This window comes from Cricetulus griseus (genome assembly GCF_003668045.3).
Source record: "Cricetulus griseus strain 17A/GY chromosome 1 unlocalized genomic scaffold, alternate assembly CriGri-PICRH-1.0 chr1_1, whole genome shotgun sequence".
In the NCBI taxonomy this organism is placed as follows: Eukaryota; Metazoa; Chordata; class Mammalia; order Rodentia; family Cricetidae; genus Cricetulus; species Cricetulus griseus.
The window spans coordinates 12,355,947-12,373,378 of NW_023276807.1; the positions used below are offsets into that span (position 1 = coordinate 12,355,947).

General features: G+C 47.0%; 1 long non-coding RNA gene across 1 annotated transcript in view; it reads right to left on the reverse strand.

Moving 5' to 3' along the window:
• LOC118239046 overlaps window positions 1-15,488 on the reverse strand; it is a 30,087-nt gene extending 14,599 nt beyond the window's left edge. Inside the window, exon 1 of the long non-coding RNA XR_004772442.1 lies at window positions 88-15,488. This is a non-coding gene — a long non-coding RNA (uncharacterized LOC118239046). The remainder of the gene's footprint in view (window positions 1-87) is intronic.
• Window positions 15,489-17,432: the final 1,944 nt, after the last annotated feature.

Sequence of the window (17,432 nt, forward strand, 5' to 3'; positions counted from 1 at the left end):
TGAACTTCCCTAGTAAAGGCAGAAAGAAGTCCCTGAGCCCCCACAGCTTTCCATGGGTTGACACCAAATTCTATAACTGTAGGTTACCTCAAGAGTCTGGCACGGAGAGCCCACAGATGAACACAAATGCCTCTGCCAGTCTAGAGGATGGAGGAGAGAGGCATGATCAGACAGTGCAGAACATGTATGTGGCTGAACGCACTAAGTTGGTGCAGTACCCTGGTAGGAACTGTTGGTCTCACCCAGGGTTTTCAATGACAGGTCTCCTGAGATACAGAAATTCTGGCTTTTAAATCCCAAAGCAAAATTGGCATTTATCTCATAAGTAACCTTCTGCTTTGTAGCTCTCAAACTACTAGAAGAAGAAAGTCTTTATGGAACAATAAAGGGTTCAACAGCAAAGTGAGAGAGTCTGAATTCTTTAGCAAGCTCCACTCTTAATGTTCTGATGAATCTGGAAAGTATCGCTTGGCTACCTCGTGGGCATCTTCAACTGAGGCCCACAACTGCCATTCTTCCTTCAGCTCGCTTGGGCTACAGCTTCCCCAACTCCACGATATCCTTACAAGTGCTCAAGTAAAGACTTTTGGGGCTTTGGTGAGTGAGCTCATTCACCCTTGTCCTTCCCTCCTACTTCGGGGAATCTTTACCAATCTCTGGGCAGAAGAGATTGCAAATCTACTGCTCCATGCACTGAGGTAGCCCTGGCAGGAACCACTGCATCTCACCTGGTTTACTATAGTAGCCTTCCTAATTGCTCAGCTCCGTATATGGCAGGCATAGGGCCTTCAGAATAAAGCTTGGAGGTGTGGTTTCTCACACTCCCTCTACCAGAGCACACCTCCACAAAGAGCTCAGAGGCTCTCTGCAGCATGGCTTCTCTCTCAGCTACTGATCTCCCATGCTCTGCTTTAAGCTGCACAGTTGGTGCGTCCCTTTGCTCTTCGGAGGACACTTGATGTATGTTCTGTCTCAGGGACTGTGTTGGGGTTAGTCCTTCTCCCTGACCCAGATACCTACCTGACTGCCTCCCTCACTGCCCCATAGCCTATTAAGTGTTTATTCCTTGCTAACTGAAGCTGAAGGAATTTGGGATGATTTCACATAAAACAATAGCTGGCCCATCAAATTCTTGGGAAACTGAATTGTTTTAGTAAACTGGTCAATATCTGTGGTGAACATGGATTAAAAATTTCTCAATAGCTTCTTCTTTGGGAAAATACCAAATGGAGGATGATGCTGGTGCAGCAGGAGGGCCAGGAGAACCCTGGGGGCCAGGATTAGGGAGCCACAGTGCTTCTCTGGAGGATTTGGCCTTAGGGGCCAAGATTGTGGAAGAGGCTGTGACCATGGTGGAGGATGAGGGTCTCATGGAGGTAAAGCTGGAGACAAGAGTAAATAAATCCTCATCACAAAGCTGGGCTGCCTGGTTAAGGACATGAAGATCAAATCCCTGGAGGAGATCTACCTCTTCTGTCTGCCCATTAAGGAATCTGAGATCATTGGCTTTTTTGTTTGTTTGTTTGTTTTTTCTCTTGAGTGCATCCCTAAAGGTTCTAAATCTCATGCCACTGCAGAAGCAGTCACTGCTGGCCAGAGGAACAGGTTCAAGGCTTCTGTTACCATTGGGGACTACTATGATTATGTTGACAGGAGATAGCCACTGCCATCTAAGGATCCATCATCTTGGCCAAGCTTTCCATTGTCCCTGTGCAGAGATGCTACTGGGGGAACAAGATTGGCAAGCTCACACTGTTCTGTGCAAGATGACAGGCTGCTGTGGCTCTGTGTTGGTGTGTCTCATCCCTGCCCCAAAAGGCACTGGCATACTGCTTCTGTGTCCCAAAAGCTACTGATGATGGCTGGTATTGATGTCTGCTACACGTTAGCCAGGGGTTGCACTGCCAGCCCAGGGCAACTTTGCCAAGGCCACTTTTGATGTCATCTCTAAGACCTACAGCTACCTGACCCCTGACCTCTGGAAAGAGACTGTTTTCACCAAGTCTCCTTATCAGGAATTCACCGACCATCTTGTGAAAACCCGCACCGGAGTGGGTGCACTTGCAAATGGGTATCCATGTATGTGGAAGCCCTAATAGATGCTGGTAATCATCCTTAAAAGCTGTTTCACCCATTCATTGAAGTAGAATTTCTCAATCAAACACAGAGCATGCTGATTTGGCTAGCCTGACTGACTGGCCAGCTTGGTCTGGGGATCCCTTGTCTCCTCCATGCCAGCCCAGTGTTTAGTAGGTTCTGGAAATCTGCACACTGGTCCTCATGTTTGCAGGACAAACATTTTCACCACTGAGCCCAGTCCTCATATAGCTCTTAACACAAGGTCAATAGAACTGATGGATCCCACAAGGACAGAGCCACTATGGGAATGGGAACCCTTAACAGCTGCAGGACAAAGATGAAGGCCTCAGGTCATGTTCATGGACAGGGTCACCTCCAGGCACTTGCTGGCAGAGATCTTGAAAGTATTCTTGCTGCACAAAGGGTGTGAAACAACAGCCCAGCTCTTTCTGTCTCCTGTTTCGAGAATGGGGCTTTAGGAAGCAGCATTTTATCCTGTAAGATCAGAGGATGAGACCAATGCTGGTCATGCTTACAGCCAGTCACTCTACAGTGTAATTGAATCCCTGCCATGACTCTCTTGACAATACCATACAATTATTCTTTACATCCATGAGTTGCAGTGGGGCCGGGCACAGAGATCCAGGGATGCAATCTTTTCCATATTAGGGTGCAATTAATTTATTGTCTTGTCTACCAGAAACTGAAGCCCATGCTCCCTGTAATTGTGTTAATCAGAAATCACATCTCAAATCCACTTCCCACTCCCATTTGTCACAGTCATGCTCAGGGTAGGCTGAGGCTGCCATCTCCTCACAGAGACGGGCTGAAATGCACTGCTAAGGGCTCCTCTAGGGTAAATGAATTTGCATTTTTTCAGGGAAAGATTTCTGAGGATCATAAAGCAGGGTTGTGTCAGGCTCTGGGAGCCCCCTAGAGGATACCCTGTCTGAGCTGGGGTTGAAGTTTTCGCTATCATTGCAAACTGGACCCAGTCAACCAGGGACTAGGGAGGCTTCTGGTAGCTCCTGTATTCTTATTTCCATACAGATAGGGGCTCATTTTCAGAGAGATTTCTTGAACTCCTGGTGTTTGGCAACACATAGTGGATCTCCCTGGCAAGATAGCTCATCCTTGACTTTGCAGTTAGTCTCAAGGGAGGCAGCCTCTCCTCAGGAATCTGCTGTGAGGGAGCACTATGGCCTTCCCTCCCCTCTACTCCAGAGGGACATGGATGCTTAGAGATATGGTTAGTCAAGATGAAGCCCTAACTCCTGCCTGCAATCTCCTCTTCACAGAATGGGGTCCCCTCCACACTAACTTTCCTTCCACTCTCCTGAGATCTAGCAGCCCAAGGAGGCTGCTTTAGGAAGGTCTCAGGTGGAGTGCATAGGGGCAGATGGTCCCTGGACAGTTTGTAGGGACAGGCCAAGCCACAAAGTCACCAATCAGGATGACACAGAGAAGTGAAAGTCTTGGGCTTCTGTGCGCTGCAGCAAGAAGTCAGATTTGCAGACTCAGGTGAAGACTCAGAGGACAAGTCTGGGGCCAGGAGATGAGACGAGAAGTTCCCAGGAAAGGCCACTCACCAGAAACTCTGCCCTCTGCAACCTGGAGCTAGCCTGAAATGACGGAGCTAGCATGGCTCTTTCACCAGGCTTCCCTCCCACGCTGTCTAGAAGAGTCCTCAGGACTCCCTGGCTGGGTTGATGAGCAAGGCGCATAGTCGGGCTTAGAAATAAGTGTAGGAAATATACTTGGTAGACCTTGGGGAGCTGTTGAACGGGGTCAATGGAACTTGATCTGGTTAGTTTTAACTGTCAACTTGATACAAGCTAGAGTCACTTGGGAAGAGAATCTTAATGAGGGATTATATAGTTCAGGTTGCCTATGGGCATGTAGACCCACCCTGAATATACACAACAACATTTTATAGGCTGGGCCTTGAATTGTTAAGAGTGGAGAAAGCAAGATGAGCATAAGGAAAAGCAAGCAAGCAAGCATGAATTTATCCCCTCTGCTCTAGGCTGTGGACATGACACTCTGGCTTCATGCTTTGACTTACCCACAGCAATGAACTAAGACAAGCAACCCCTTCCCCCCCCCACACACACACATTACTTTTGGTCAGAATATTTTCTCACAGCAACAGACATGAGACCGGGACAGAGCTCAAGGTGGACAGCATGGCTGAGCTGGACCCTAGGGGCACTTGAGTGGACACAGCTGGCCAGTCTTTTTCCTACCCTGCCTACTAAGCATGGGCTGTCTGTCCTTCTTAGCGCTTCTTCTGCTAGCCAGGTGGCACAGAGACGTGTCCATAGAGACCCTGTGAAGTCTCCCCAGTGGCAAATAAGAGTGACCTAATACATTGCCGTGGTGTCAGAGCCTGGGCAGGGCTTTGATGGACCCCCATGAAAGAGTTAAGAGGCAATGGCTGACTTGAGCACTCACTAAATCATGTTTTAGCTGTTTTACCTGTTGTGTGACAAACTGCTCTGACAAAAACAACTCCAGGGGGAAAGTATTTATTGCAACTCACAGTTTGAGTAAGGATATAGTCCATCATGATGGGGAGCTCCTGAAGGCAGGAGACTGAGTCGGCTTGTCACATGACATCACAGTCAGGCTCCCAGGGCTTAGATGTCTGCAAAGCTCTTCAGCTGCTTCTATGGCAGTGTGACCCACCACAGAGGTAGGTCCTCAGGGCCTTGACACCCACATTCCTTGCCAGATACTGATCCTGGCTCTGCTGACTTTTGGGTCTGAGTTGGAGTTTGTCGGGCCACTTTTAGCCAGGTTGCTGATTAGGACCAGGTATACTTACTCCAAGGATAAGAATAACACTCTCTTCTTATAGGGGCTAGATCAGAAGCCACCATGCTGTGTGTCAGCATTCGCTTATCTTTCTACAACAGACATTTTTTCACAGAAAAATTGGAAATGCTTTTCAGCCATCAGACTGCTAGGACACAGTCTAGGACACAGCCTATTGCTGATGGCTTGGCATGTTTCTGAGGATTTGTCTGGAGTCTAAATCTTGTTGTGTTGAGAGTGTGGCTTTGACAAGATCCACAGTTAGGGTGACACTGGGTCACAGCATTGCAGGCTGTCTGGAGACTGCAAGGGTGCCTGGTGTGAAGACCCTGGATTCTGGGATGAGCCCTCCCAAAAAGTGTTCAGAATCTGGTTCTGCTACTCATGACCTTGGGGAAGTCACATTGCTCTATTGCTCTTGGGGTAAAAGGAGGATTCTGTAAGTGAAACAATGCATTCTAATCATGGAAAGGTAATGTAGTCATTGTGAGAATACAGTTTGTAAAACCTACGTGTTCAGAAAAGAATATGGTGTCTCTGGAATTCTGAAGACAGTCGTCACTGAGGGACAGCTAGCATGGGTCCTGTGCTGTGTGTTCAGCATTAACCCAGACTCTGTGTAGCCTGGGAAGGGGAGAATGGCAGTTTGGAGCTAAGATTTATTGACCCCACCAGGCCTATGTATCTGGCTTATACTTGCAAGAGAGACCTCGACTAAGCAAGGATATGGCATGATCTACACAGGGCAAGAGAGCCTTCATGCCTGGATTTTGTCAGCTAGCATCCTTAACAGACTGATTCCAGAGCCCAGCTTTTGTACTTTCAGCCAAGGATGTTTCATTCTGGGATATCAGGACCCTTTAGAACACAGCAGTCCCATCATTGTTTCAGGTCAGCATGGCATTGCAAGTGACTTATTCTATCGATAATGTGCATACATTTCATTAACCCACTTGCAGCCTAGTGCCTCTGAATGGAGAAGGCAGAGGGAGAGGCCTTCCAGAACCACTTTGCCAGGGGAGTCCTGAGACTCGGAAGCTTGTTTAGTTCCTGTGGCTTCTAAGTTTTGTTCATTTCCTGAGTTTTTAGAGCCTCCCTCTTTCAGTTGGCTTGGTGGTGGGTAGCTAGCTATAAGACAATTTCCTTTGGTGGAAGCTCTACCCCTTGACCCAGAGAGGAGGAAGACAAGGGCATTCTTAGAGGACTTCTCACAAGGCAGCTACTTTGAATTATGTCATTCTTCTCCCCATTTCCTCTTGCCTCATGATAGAGCTTCTCTGTGTAGCCCTGGATGTCCTGGGGAACTTGCTCTGTAGACCAGGGTGGACTCGAACCCAGAGATCCACCTGCCTCTCAAGGAGTGCTGGGATAAAGGCCTGTGTCACCATACCCAGCATCTCCTCATTTCCTGTTTTATGCCCAGGGTGCTAATGGGCTATGGAGAGGGAACAAACTTTCCAAGCAGCTCTTCTTCTGCCTCTGGTGGCTTGTAATCAGCCCCTCTCACTCTGAAAGAGCTGAGGCACAGGAAGAAAGAAGCATTGGGTGTACATTTTGAGTTTAGCAGTGATGTGTGTGCTTAGCATGCACAAGGCTCAGGGTTCCCTCATTAGCCCCAACCTCAAGATAGCTGCACCCTGGCTGTGGCACCTAGATTGGAACACAGACTGAGTGGGTCCCTCCACCTAGAGGGCTATGGAAAGCATCCCTCACTTTACCTAAATGACCTCTGAACCTTTCTGCCACTGGCCTTGCCGTGTGTGTCTGTATCAGGCTAGTCTATGGAGTGGTGCGGTTCCAGGCTTGGGATTTGAACTTCCTTGATCCCAGTTTCCACAAGTCTAGAATAGAACTGTCAACTCCATTCTGATGGCAAAGTGGTGGGGTTGGTCCAGCTAGATTCTGACTTCTGCTGCTCACACTCTTCCAATGATGACTATGGCCTTCCTGGGCTATCTCAGTCCCAGTACTCTGGCATCCCTTCCCCCCTGGACCGACTCAAGAGAACCATCCTCACCTGTCTGTAGGCAGGGTCACCACAGATAGAATCAGACTGCTAGCCCCACCCTCTTTGCTCCCTTTGTGGGAAAGGCTGGGGGATCCTGGCTTCTGGGCCCTCAGTTTGTGCCCATAAGCGAATGACTGGTTCTCAGGGGTCTTTTGAGAAAGGAGGTAGGGGATAATTGTTTGGGACTCAACTGCTTCTGCGTTTTCATTCTGTCCTCTTGGTGGGTAAACGTGTGTGTGTGTGTGTGTGTGTGTGTGTGTGTGTGTGTGTGTGTGTGTGTGTGTGTTGGGAGGTGGACCTCAGTAGGAAGTGATAAGTCTTTATCTCTTCCAGGTTCCTATGTACTTCCAGGAAGCTAAAATTCCTTGAAAGTGTTAAGCTAGTACTCATGGCCTCCCCTGCTTTTTGAAGATCATAGGATCTAGCTCTGTCCTCATCTTCTGAACTGTCACAGTGAGGTCACATGGGTCTGACATGTTCTCATCTCTTGGTACTTGATAGACCCTTCAGCCTGGAAATCCCCAGTCAGTCTCCTTTTCTTCTCCTTCTTTTTTGATTATTTGATTTCCTTCCTCTTACTTTCAGTGTTCTTTTTTGGGAGGCGGGTGGGTGTCTGTAAAGCTCTCATTGTTTGCCCGAGTGTGTTGATTGCAGGAGAAGTGAGTCGGGATTGTGTGAACAGGGTGATGATGGGCTTCAGGCAGAGTCTGTGGCGGGGCCTCAGTGAAGAATTCAGCATGTAGCTTCAGAATTTCCCTATTGACACAAGGGTACAAACCTCTCATACTTCTGTAGCCATGGTTGTTCATTAGCACCACTGAGGAGCTCTGGAACCCGGATATTTCTGGCTTCTGTGTAGATACAAAGAAACTGGGCATGGTGGCATGCGATTGTAATTCCAGTGCTGGAGAGGCAGAGACAGGTGGAGCCCTGAGTTTAGCTGGCCAGCCAACCGAGCATATCAGGTGAGTTCTAGTACAGCGAGAGCTTCTGTCTCAAAAATCAAGGTGGATGGTGCTGGAGGGAGGACACCCAAGGTTGTATGTAGTCTGACCTCTGCACATAATCATACACATTTGCATTGCCACCCCCTTTTCCCAGGAAAGGAGAGAGAGACAGAGAGAGACAGAGAAAGGATGGCATAGTACTGGGATTAATGGGCTGCTGTGTTGGGGATGGGGAGCCTGAGTCCAGGCCTCTTAGGACACTGTGTTAATCACACGGATTGAGAATAAAGACCATTACTCAAACTCTCTTTTAAAAATTTATTTATTTATTTTTATTACATATACAGTGTTCTGTCTGCATGTTTGCCTGTATGCCAGAAGAGGGCACCAGATCTCATGATAGATGATTGTGAGCCACCATGTGGTTGCTGGGAATTGAACTCAGGACCTCAGGAAGAGTAGTCAGTGCTCTGAGCCATCTCTCCAGCCCTATCCAAACTCTTTTAGTTGAATTAAGCAAACTTTATTTTCTGTCAGACAAGGCTATGTCCCTAATGAGGGGTTTGAGAAAATAGCAATAAATGTGAGACAGTGGGGTTTATATAGCCCTCAAAACTGCAAAACTGAGGGATGGGGTTTTAAGGGTTTGGAGTTTTCTAGAGGAAATTTGGTTACATAGGAACTTGGCTGAAACTTCTCAAAATTATTTGGCAGACCATCTTATCTTATTAGGGTGGAGGTCAGGGTATAGGGTGTGGAACATATCAAGTTCCAGAAAAGGGGTCAAGACATGGTGGAACCCAAGTTTTACTGAAGACATAAGTGGACTTATTTTGATCTTGTAATAAGATAGCTTCTAATCTTAAAATGGAGTCAGATTAGTCCATCAACTGGCAGGCCCCTACGTGTCACCAAAGCACGGATGGGTCCCTATTTATCTGTACCCTGATTTCTTAGCTGTCTGTCTTTCTAGTGTCTTTCTTTGAGGTGTCTATGTATGCTACTGTCACGATTTCGATTGTTTACAACCATAGCTCTCCTTCTCAGATGTCCTTTGTGTTTGTTGAGTCTCCTCTTCTGGGATATTCTTTCTTTCTTAGTTCATGGCTGCAATATTGTCCCTGAGCTCTCAGAGGCTGTCACGGGGGAGGGATGTTTCTTTATTTCTCTCTGTGTATATGTTCTCCAGGTCAACTCTTTTCTCTTTGTCACGAAGGACAGTTCCTCAACAGTTAACAGTCAGGGAGGCCAACACTGACTGGGGACTGTTAAGTGAGTAGGTGGCTGTGTTGCTGTCACTGTAACAAAGAAAAAGCTTCTTTTTCACTCTCAGTCTTGTGGGTTCTACTCTGTAATCAATGAGTCAGCACAACATGGTGGGGGCGTATGTATCAGAACAAAGCTGCCCTCCTTGTGGCTGGCATTCAAAAGTGACAGGAAGGGCAGGAGAGATGTCTCAGTGGGTAAAGTGCTTGCCTTGCAAGCATGAATAATAAGTGCTTTGAATCCAATCCCCAGAACCTACTTTTAAAAAGCCAGGTATGGTGGGACACACCTATCTATAATCCCTATGCTGGGGAAGTGGAGACGAGTGGATACCTGGTATCACTGGCCACTGGCCCAGAATAATGTGCAAACTTTGGGTCTCGGTGAGACATCCTCAAAGCTAAGGTGGTCGGTGTTACCAAGGAATGAAAGCCACGGTTGTTCTGTTTTCCACACAGCAGTGCATATGCATGCATAGGTACCAGCACATGTTTATGATCCTGTCAAATAAGAGTGACAGCAAGGGAAGGTCTAGGGTACCACCCATCCTTTACAGGACATGTTATGAATGACCATTGATGAGGAGGCTTAGAATGAGTTTAAATTTCTGCTGCTCTTTTAGCTACGTCACACATGTTGCACTTTGCTTCCGAAATCTCACTTCCTACCTCAGCTAGCCACCCCCCCACCATCCTCGGCTTAAATGGACAGTTGCAAAACAATTGTTCCAACTTCATCACTTCTTCTTCTGTCAACATGCTTGATCATGGTCCTTAATCACACAGGCTAAACCCCACCAATGACAGAAAAAGGTTTAAAAAAAAAAAAGGTGCTGTCCAGTCTATAAATATTGTGAAAAACTGTGAATCAGGGCCCAACTCCTCAGAGCCTTAACTCAGATGGGTCTGCCAGCTGGGCCCACTGTCGCAATTAAAGACGAGTTTTCCAGCTCCCTGAGTTCGATTTGTTTTCCTGAAGGTCTGGCTTCTGCAATAGCATAACAGCTCCCTTCTTGCCTCCTCTTAAAAAAATCCCCACTAGTGCCATTCTGGGGATCAAGACAAGAGCATACCTTTAGGAGGTAGTTAAGATCCAAATTCCAGTACTGTGCACAGTCAATAGGACAGTTTGGTTTGAGATTCTTGGATTCAGACTTCTTCTGGGATGGGGTAATAGGCTCTTGCTCCTGAAAGATGCAGAGTAGAAGGGAGAACCTTGGGGTCTTGGTCCAGACATCTCCAGTGTATGATGGTCTGACTCTACAGTGGTGCAAGAGTGGCTGCAACTCCTAGTTAGCCGTGTGATGATGAGGGGAAGTGACAGTGCTCCACAGTGGGCCATTCTGCTAGCATAGAGTACCAGAGGCATAATAGACCCATTTCCTGCTTATATGCTCAGCAATAGTGGACTTGAGAGACATCATCCATTGTTGGTTAAAGAGCACCTTGTGATACTCAATCTTGGTTGTCAACTTGGTGGGATTTAGAATCTCCATGGAAACAAACCTCTGGACAAGTCTTTAAGGGACTCTGGAGACTGGGAAGACCAACCTTCAGTGTGGGCAACACCATTCCACAGGCTAGAGCCCCAGACTGAATGAAAGCTAAGAAGAAATTGGAACACCAGCCTTCACCCATCTCTGTTTCCTGGCTCTGTGTTCAGTGTGACCAGCTGCCTCATTCTCTGCCACCATGCTTTCCTAGCTATGATGCGCTGTATATGTGAACTGTCACCAAATAAATTCTTCCTTTCTTAAATCATGTTTTGTCAGGTATTTTGTCATAGCAACTTGAAAAGCAACCCATGTGTACATGCATGCATGCTTGCATGCATGTATGACATCTCATGGGTTCAATCACCCTCTGGGGCAGTTACTGTTGTCCTTTCTTACAATGAAGAGTCTTGGGCATAAGTAGAACAGGCATCAATTTTGCCCTTGCAGAACGAGAAAGGTGGAAAGTGGGTCCTCACTTGACACCTGAAGTGCTGACTCATCTTGGGATTTGGGGTCCAACTTAGAGGAAGAAGTAGCAGGTAAATGTGGGTGTTTATGGTTTGGAATTTAGTAAACTGTTAAGCCCGATTGTGATCTTGAACACATCACCCAGCTTTTCTATGTGCATCCTAGAGTTCATTGTCTATTCTCAGGCAAAGAAGCACCAAGGGGGAAATTTTAAAAAGACCCTGGCTGTTGCTGGAGCCTGTGCAGCTTATTAAAAAAGACATACTTCAATGATGCTTTTTTTTCCCTTTAAACTGGGCCGGTATCAGGACATAAGACAGATACTCTTAAATCAAACATACTGTGAGCCCTGTAAAATATTGGACATTTCTAATTATGCTGTTATGAATAAAATGGCAATATGGTGCAACCTAGGGTGATTGCAATTAGATGGGCACTGAGTGGGGAATTTTGTGGCCCAGCTTGATGGAGGAACCTCATTTGATTCAGACATTTTGTTTTTAACACCATGGCTGCGGGACACTGGTTGAGACATTATCCAAAAGTGAAGTCATGACAGCTACAGGAGGATGACAGTATAAAGGTAGCTGGAGCTCTGAGAGGGAGATAACGTGTTAAATGAGAGGTTCCAAAGAGCCTAGAATGGTGGCTGAGCCAGGCACTCAGGCCTGAAACCACCATTTGAGCTGACGTATTATATGGAAGATGAGCTTGTTTTGTCATGGACTTGGACCATGTGGGATATGAGCTTTGCCAGAGGTTCATGGTATAGTTTTATAAAGTGTGTGTGTGTACAGGTGTTGTTCCTCAAGTGTCATCCACTTCATTTTTTTTTTAAAGGTGGGGTCTCTCACTTTTTACTTGGCACTGGTTGATTTGACTTGACTGGCTGGCCAGTGAGTCACAGGGATCCACCTATCCCTGCCTCTCCAGGGCTGCGATTATAAGTCCAGGGCTGGGATTGCAAGTGCACACCACTGTGCTTGGCTTTTTATGGTGATTCAGGGATCCACTCAAGTCCTCATGCTTGCAAAGGAAGCACTTTACTGAATGACACATCAGCACTCATGACATACTAAAATCTGTCCTGCTGCTTAGAATGCAGATAGACTTCTCAGGGTCCCAGGAAATTTAATGCCAAACATATGGGTTGGATCTTTGTTCTTTCATACTGATTCTCACTCTACTCTTTTTTCATTCAGCCATGTTCCTCATGCTTTACCCACTCATCTATCTGCATCCATGCTTTTATGCACCCGTCTCTTTATATACTCAACTACTCATTCACACATTTGTCAACTCACCATCAAGACATCCACTGACCCACACAGTTATCATCCATCTTTGTATCCATGGATGCATGCATACATGTATCCATCCATAAATCCGTGTACTCACCATGCATCCATGCATCCATTCCTCTAAGCATCCATTCCATGCATCTATTTATTCACTTACCCATTGCCCCATTCATTTATCCATTCATCTATCCATCCACACACCCACAAATGCATGCATGCACCCATTCATTGGCTTATGTCATCCATCCATGCATCCACTCATGACACACCCATCTACTTCCACCTGTATATCCAACCAGCCTTCAGCATCCCAGTATCCCAGGTACTATAATTGATGCCGAGAAACAAATAGGTGAATTAGATAAAGCTCCTGCCTTTAAGAGCATATTAGCCTATTTACAGGTGCCTGAGAAAAGCAAAAATGTAAGAGAGTTGAGAGGGACTCATAAGAGGAAGTTTCTGGAGTCAAAATAGGGTAGAAAAAGGAAGCCACTGAGGATTTCATCAGGTAACTCCCTGGCAAGCTCCTCTCAGCAGGCTAGATTGGTGGAAGATGAGGAGAGGCTGAATCCTTGGTTGGCTGCTCCAGCGGTGCACATGGGGACATGTAGCCTTGGGACTAGAAAGGGAGAGGTGGAGAAATGACATGGGTCAAAATGCTTGGCTGGTGTAAGTGCAGGCTGGTGTCTGTAGAGTGGGCTGTCATGGTTGGCTGGATATTTTCAAGTGTATAGGCCAAGATCAAAGATTAAGCTGCATCCAGGCTGGGTTCAGGGCCGTGGTGCCCCGGGCATCATTATCACTGATGACATCCTCTCCTGGCAGTCCTGGAACCCCTTTTCTTCCTCCCCTGCTACTCTAGGTCTACCTGTACTTTCTACCCTGTTCTAGACTTCCAAAAGCTGACAACAACCAAGGGTCAAGGGAGAAGTGATTTTCCTGTTTGTAAAGCAATGGTGGCACACAAACCATTCCTCATGGTTCACTCTGACGGGCAACCATTTATCTAGATAATGCATTTATTTATTGCAGTTTCACTATTTCACATTGAGATATATGTGCAAACTGAAGTGCCAATGATTTTCTAGTACATATTAAATGTAGGGAAGGAATACAGAATTGGGCACATTAGATTATTTTGGTGTTAAATTCAATGTTTGCAGTCTCCATTGTGCTGCTCCATCACTCCCTCTGCTACAAATCAATTTATAAGACTTTTGTTGGAAATGTTGCTTAGTATCAAGAGCAGTGGACAAACCCAGCTCTAGTGAACATTCTATCGCTAGAAGGTGGGAATGTTGAGCAGGGTGCAACTCCCTGACTCCTGAAAGATTGGCTCTGCCGAGTGGGCTTCCTGCTCCTATCCCTAATACCCTGTGGCCTAAGGCAAGGGCTCAGACAATGTGCATACATGAGCAACCCTCTCGTATTCACTCACATGCAAGCATGTGCACATGTCCATGTATACACAGGTGTGTGTGCCCATATACACAGAGGCCAATGGCCAACCTCAGGTGTGTTCCTTAAGAGTTACCTGCCTTGTTTTTAGAGGCTGGGTCTCTCATTGGAACCCAAGGCTTGCCAGTGATTAAGCTGGGGTGGCTATCCAGTGAGCTCCAGGGTGCTTATCTCTGCCTCTCTCTCTAGTACTGGGGTTACAAGCAAACATCATCATACCCAGTTGTGTAGCATGAATTAGGACATGGAGGTTTCGGGTTCTCATGGGCAGGTCCTCACTGAGTTCCGGTTTCCACATCTGTTCAATAGGGGTGATTGTTGCTCTGCTGGCTTAACCAGGAGTTAATTTCCCATGAGACTATAAATATGAAAGCATAGCTATGTCACTAAATGTGGGGCTCGTGTATCAGGCCTTGCCCCAGTTTTTAGTTCTGTGACTTGGGGAAAGTTGCTCAGCCTCTGTGAACTTGCTCTCCTGGATGGCGTGCGAACACGCGTGCGTGCGTGCGTGCGTGCGTGCGTGCGTGCGTGCATGTGTGTGTGTGTGTGTGTGTGTGTGTATGGTGTCTGTGTGTATGTGTGAGTAGTTAGTTCACTATGACCCTGTAGCTTCATAGTTTGCTCAGCACCTGCAGTACACTTTGGCAGTTATGACTCGTTTAAAAGGAGGCATTAAAACAGGTGGAGGTTGAGGGATCAAGAAAACATTATTTTGTGGATGAGGAAGGGATTCAGAAAAGGTGACAGATGTAGGGAAGGCAGCCTTTCTTACCCATGGCATCTCCTACCATGCCTTTCAAAGGAGGAAAATGGCAAATGAGCTGCACCAGATGCTGGGGAGTCCGAGGACCAGCCCTGCTCGGGTGACCCCATTTCTCTTCACTCTGGCCTTCACAGATGACCACCCCAGGCTGCTCAGATTTTGCCAGTGCTGCAGTCACCGTGTGCAATTAGCATCCAGTGTGCCATGTCTGTCTCTGCCATCCCTCCTGCTGGCTGTTGGTGGTCTGGGCTCTGTGAGCAGACCCTTGCTGCCGCCATAGCCCTCCCCTGTTGCATATGACTGTCTAATGGGAGCTCCGAGTTGCCTGCTAGGACGGGCAAGATTGCAGTGTCAGCATTTCTTCAGCTCCTAATAAATTCTCTAAAACTCTTCCTGTAGACAGAAGCTCAGTGTGGGGGCTCTCTGGTGGCTACTGTTTGGAATGGAGGAGGAGGGGTGGAGGAAGGAAGAGGCCGAGGGATGCTCTGTAGACATAGTATATCCGGCTTTCCTCCCTCAGGAGTCCGGGGTCTACATTGTCCTGGTACCTGGGAACTCCTGCTTCTGACTGTCTCTGAATTGGGAAGTATCCCCATCCCACACCCACTGTTAGCAGCTTCTCCACATATTCATATTCTTGTTAGTTTCTGGCTGTTAAGTTGTGGAGTCAGATAGACATAGCTCACATTCCCAGACCCTCCTCTTAGCAAGTGACATTTACAAGTCCACAAAAAAGAATGTGCTTAATGTAAACAGGTCCTTCTTAGAGAGGTTTGCCCTTTCCTTTGTGCCTCTGTCTATCCTCAGGGACATGTGTGTGAATGCTTGGACGTGTGTGTGTGTGTGTGTGTGTGTGTGTGTGTGTGTGTGTGTGCTTGGACATGTATATGTATGCTTGGGCATGTTTGTGTGCACTTGGGCATGTGTGTGTATGCTTGGACGTGTGTGTGTGTGTGTGTGTGTGTGTGTGTGTGTGTGTGTGTGTGTGTGTGCTTGGACATGTATATGTATGCTTGGACATGAGTGCACATGGAAGCCAGAAGTCAACCTTGGGTTGGGGTTTTCAGGAGCCACACACCTTGTTTTTACTTTTGTTTTTATTTTGAGGCAGGTTCTCTAGCTGGAACTTGAGGCTCACTGATTCAGCTAGGCTGGCTGGCCAGCGAGCCCTAGGGATCTATTTGTCTCTGCTCTGGGGATTTCAGGCTTGTGCTCCCAAGCCTGGAGTTTTTATGTAGACTCCAGTGATTGGACACAGATTCTCATACTTGCCCAGCAAGCACAGTTTTGGGAGAAACTGAACTGTTTCTCCAGTTCTTCCCACCCATGGACTTTTGAGTGCTGCCTGCTAGATACATTCTGGGCTTGTGGGTACAGGGGAGGCTCCTGCCATTTTTAGATTGTGGACCCTTCTTCTTTTAAAGAGGGTAGGCAACGTTTGTCATCACTAGTACCTAGGATGATGGCTTTCCAGGTCAAGGGGTGGGAGAACCCAGGTATTAGGCACTTGTGAGTCATTTGTTTGCTCCAGTGGCTGGGAAACAGTATGGACCCGACTGGCTCCTTGGGCTACCACTGAACAGTAGGCTTAAACTTCCACCCTGCCACAGAGTTTCACTAATGAGGCAAGCTTTGGTGCTGTCTCCAAACTGGTCCTGTGCAGATGTGAACTTCAGGGTGGGTTCTGTGAAGACACTCACATGGGAATATCCCCCAAGGCACTAAGAATAAAGCCTCATAGAGTCATCCCAAGCCCATTGAATGAGTATGGCCTGTCAGAGACATAAGTAAATGGACTCCAGGCTTTAGGACTGGTAGCTTATTCCTTCCTGAACTCTTTGCAGGTGATCTCTCTGTGAACAGCATATTCTCTGGAAACACAGAACTTTCGACTTGGCCTAGTGTGGGTACAGGGCCCCCTTCCCAAAAGCTGGGGTATGCACAGAGTTTGAGAGTGGGCATCTTGTCTGAAATGTTCCTCCATCAGAGTGCTGACTACTCCTTACCCTGCAGGCCTTATGTCGGGGCAGACATTACATTAATCAACTTAATGTTCTCTGATTCTCTCCCTCTGTCTCTCTGTCTCTGTCTCTCTGTCTCTCTGTCTCTCTGTCTCTGTCTCTGTCTCTGTCTCTCTCTCTCTCTCTCTCTCTCTCTCTTTCTCTCTCTCTGTGTGTGTGTGTGTGTATGAGTGATGGCTAATCTTGGGTGTCAACTTGATCACATCTATTATCAGCTTGGTATACCCATGAAGGATTTTCTTGATTGAATCATTTGAGATGGGAAGAACCACTCCAAATCTGGGCCACACCTTCTGGTGGCAGCCCAACATGGAAGAAAGGATATGAAAAAAGAAGATTTTGTTCTTTGCCTGCTTGCCCCCATACTCACTGGCAAATTCATCTATCCTGTTGCTGAGGTATTCCTTTGCTGGAATTAGAATCTACTTTTTAGGGATCCTAGTATAGACTCCCGAAGACTGGCAGCTCTCTAGGAATCTTCCAGAACTCTAGCACCAGATTGGTACTAGTGAGACACCCAGTCTCCTGTACTGAACAACTACTGGATGCTTAGCCTTTCCAACTGGAGAGAGCCATTGTTGGACTACCTTGTCCACAGCTTGCAAGCCATCACAAGTTCCCCTTTAACATGTGTGTATGTATGTATGTATGTATGTATGTATGTATGTATGTATGTATGTACTCTATCAGTTCTGTTTAGAGCACCCTAACACAGTGTATTTAGAAGGCAGAGGCCAGTATTAAGTGTCAGTCCTCAGGAGCTCTACACCTTGTTTATTGATCAGGCTAGGCTGGGTGGCCTCCCTAGC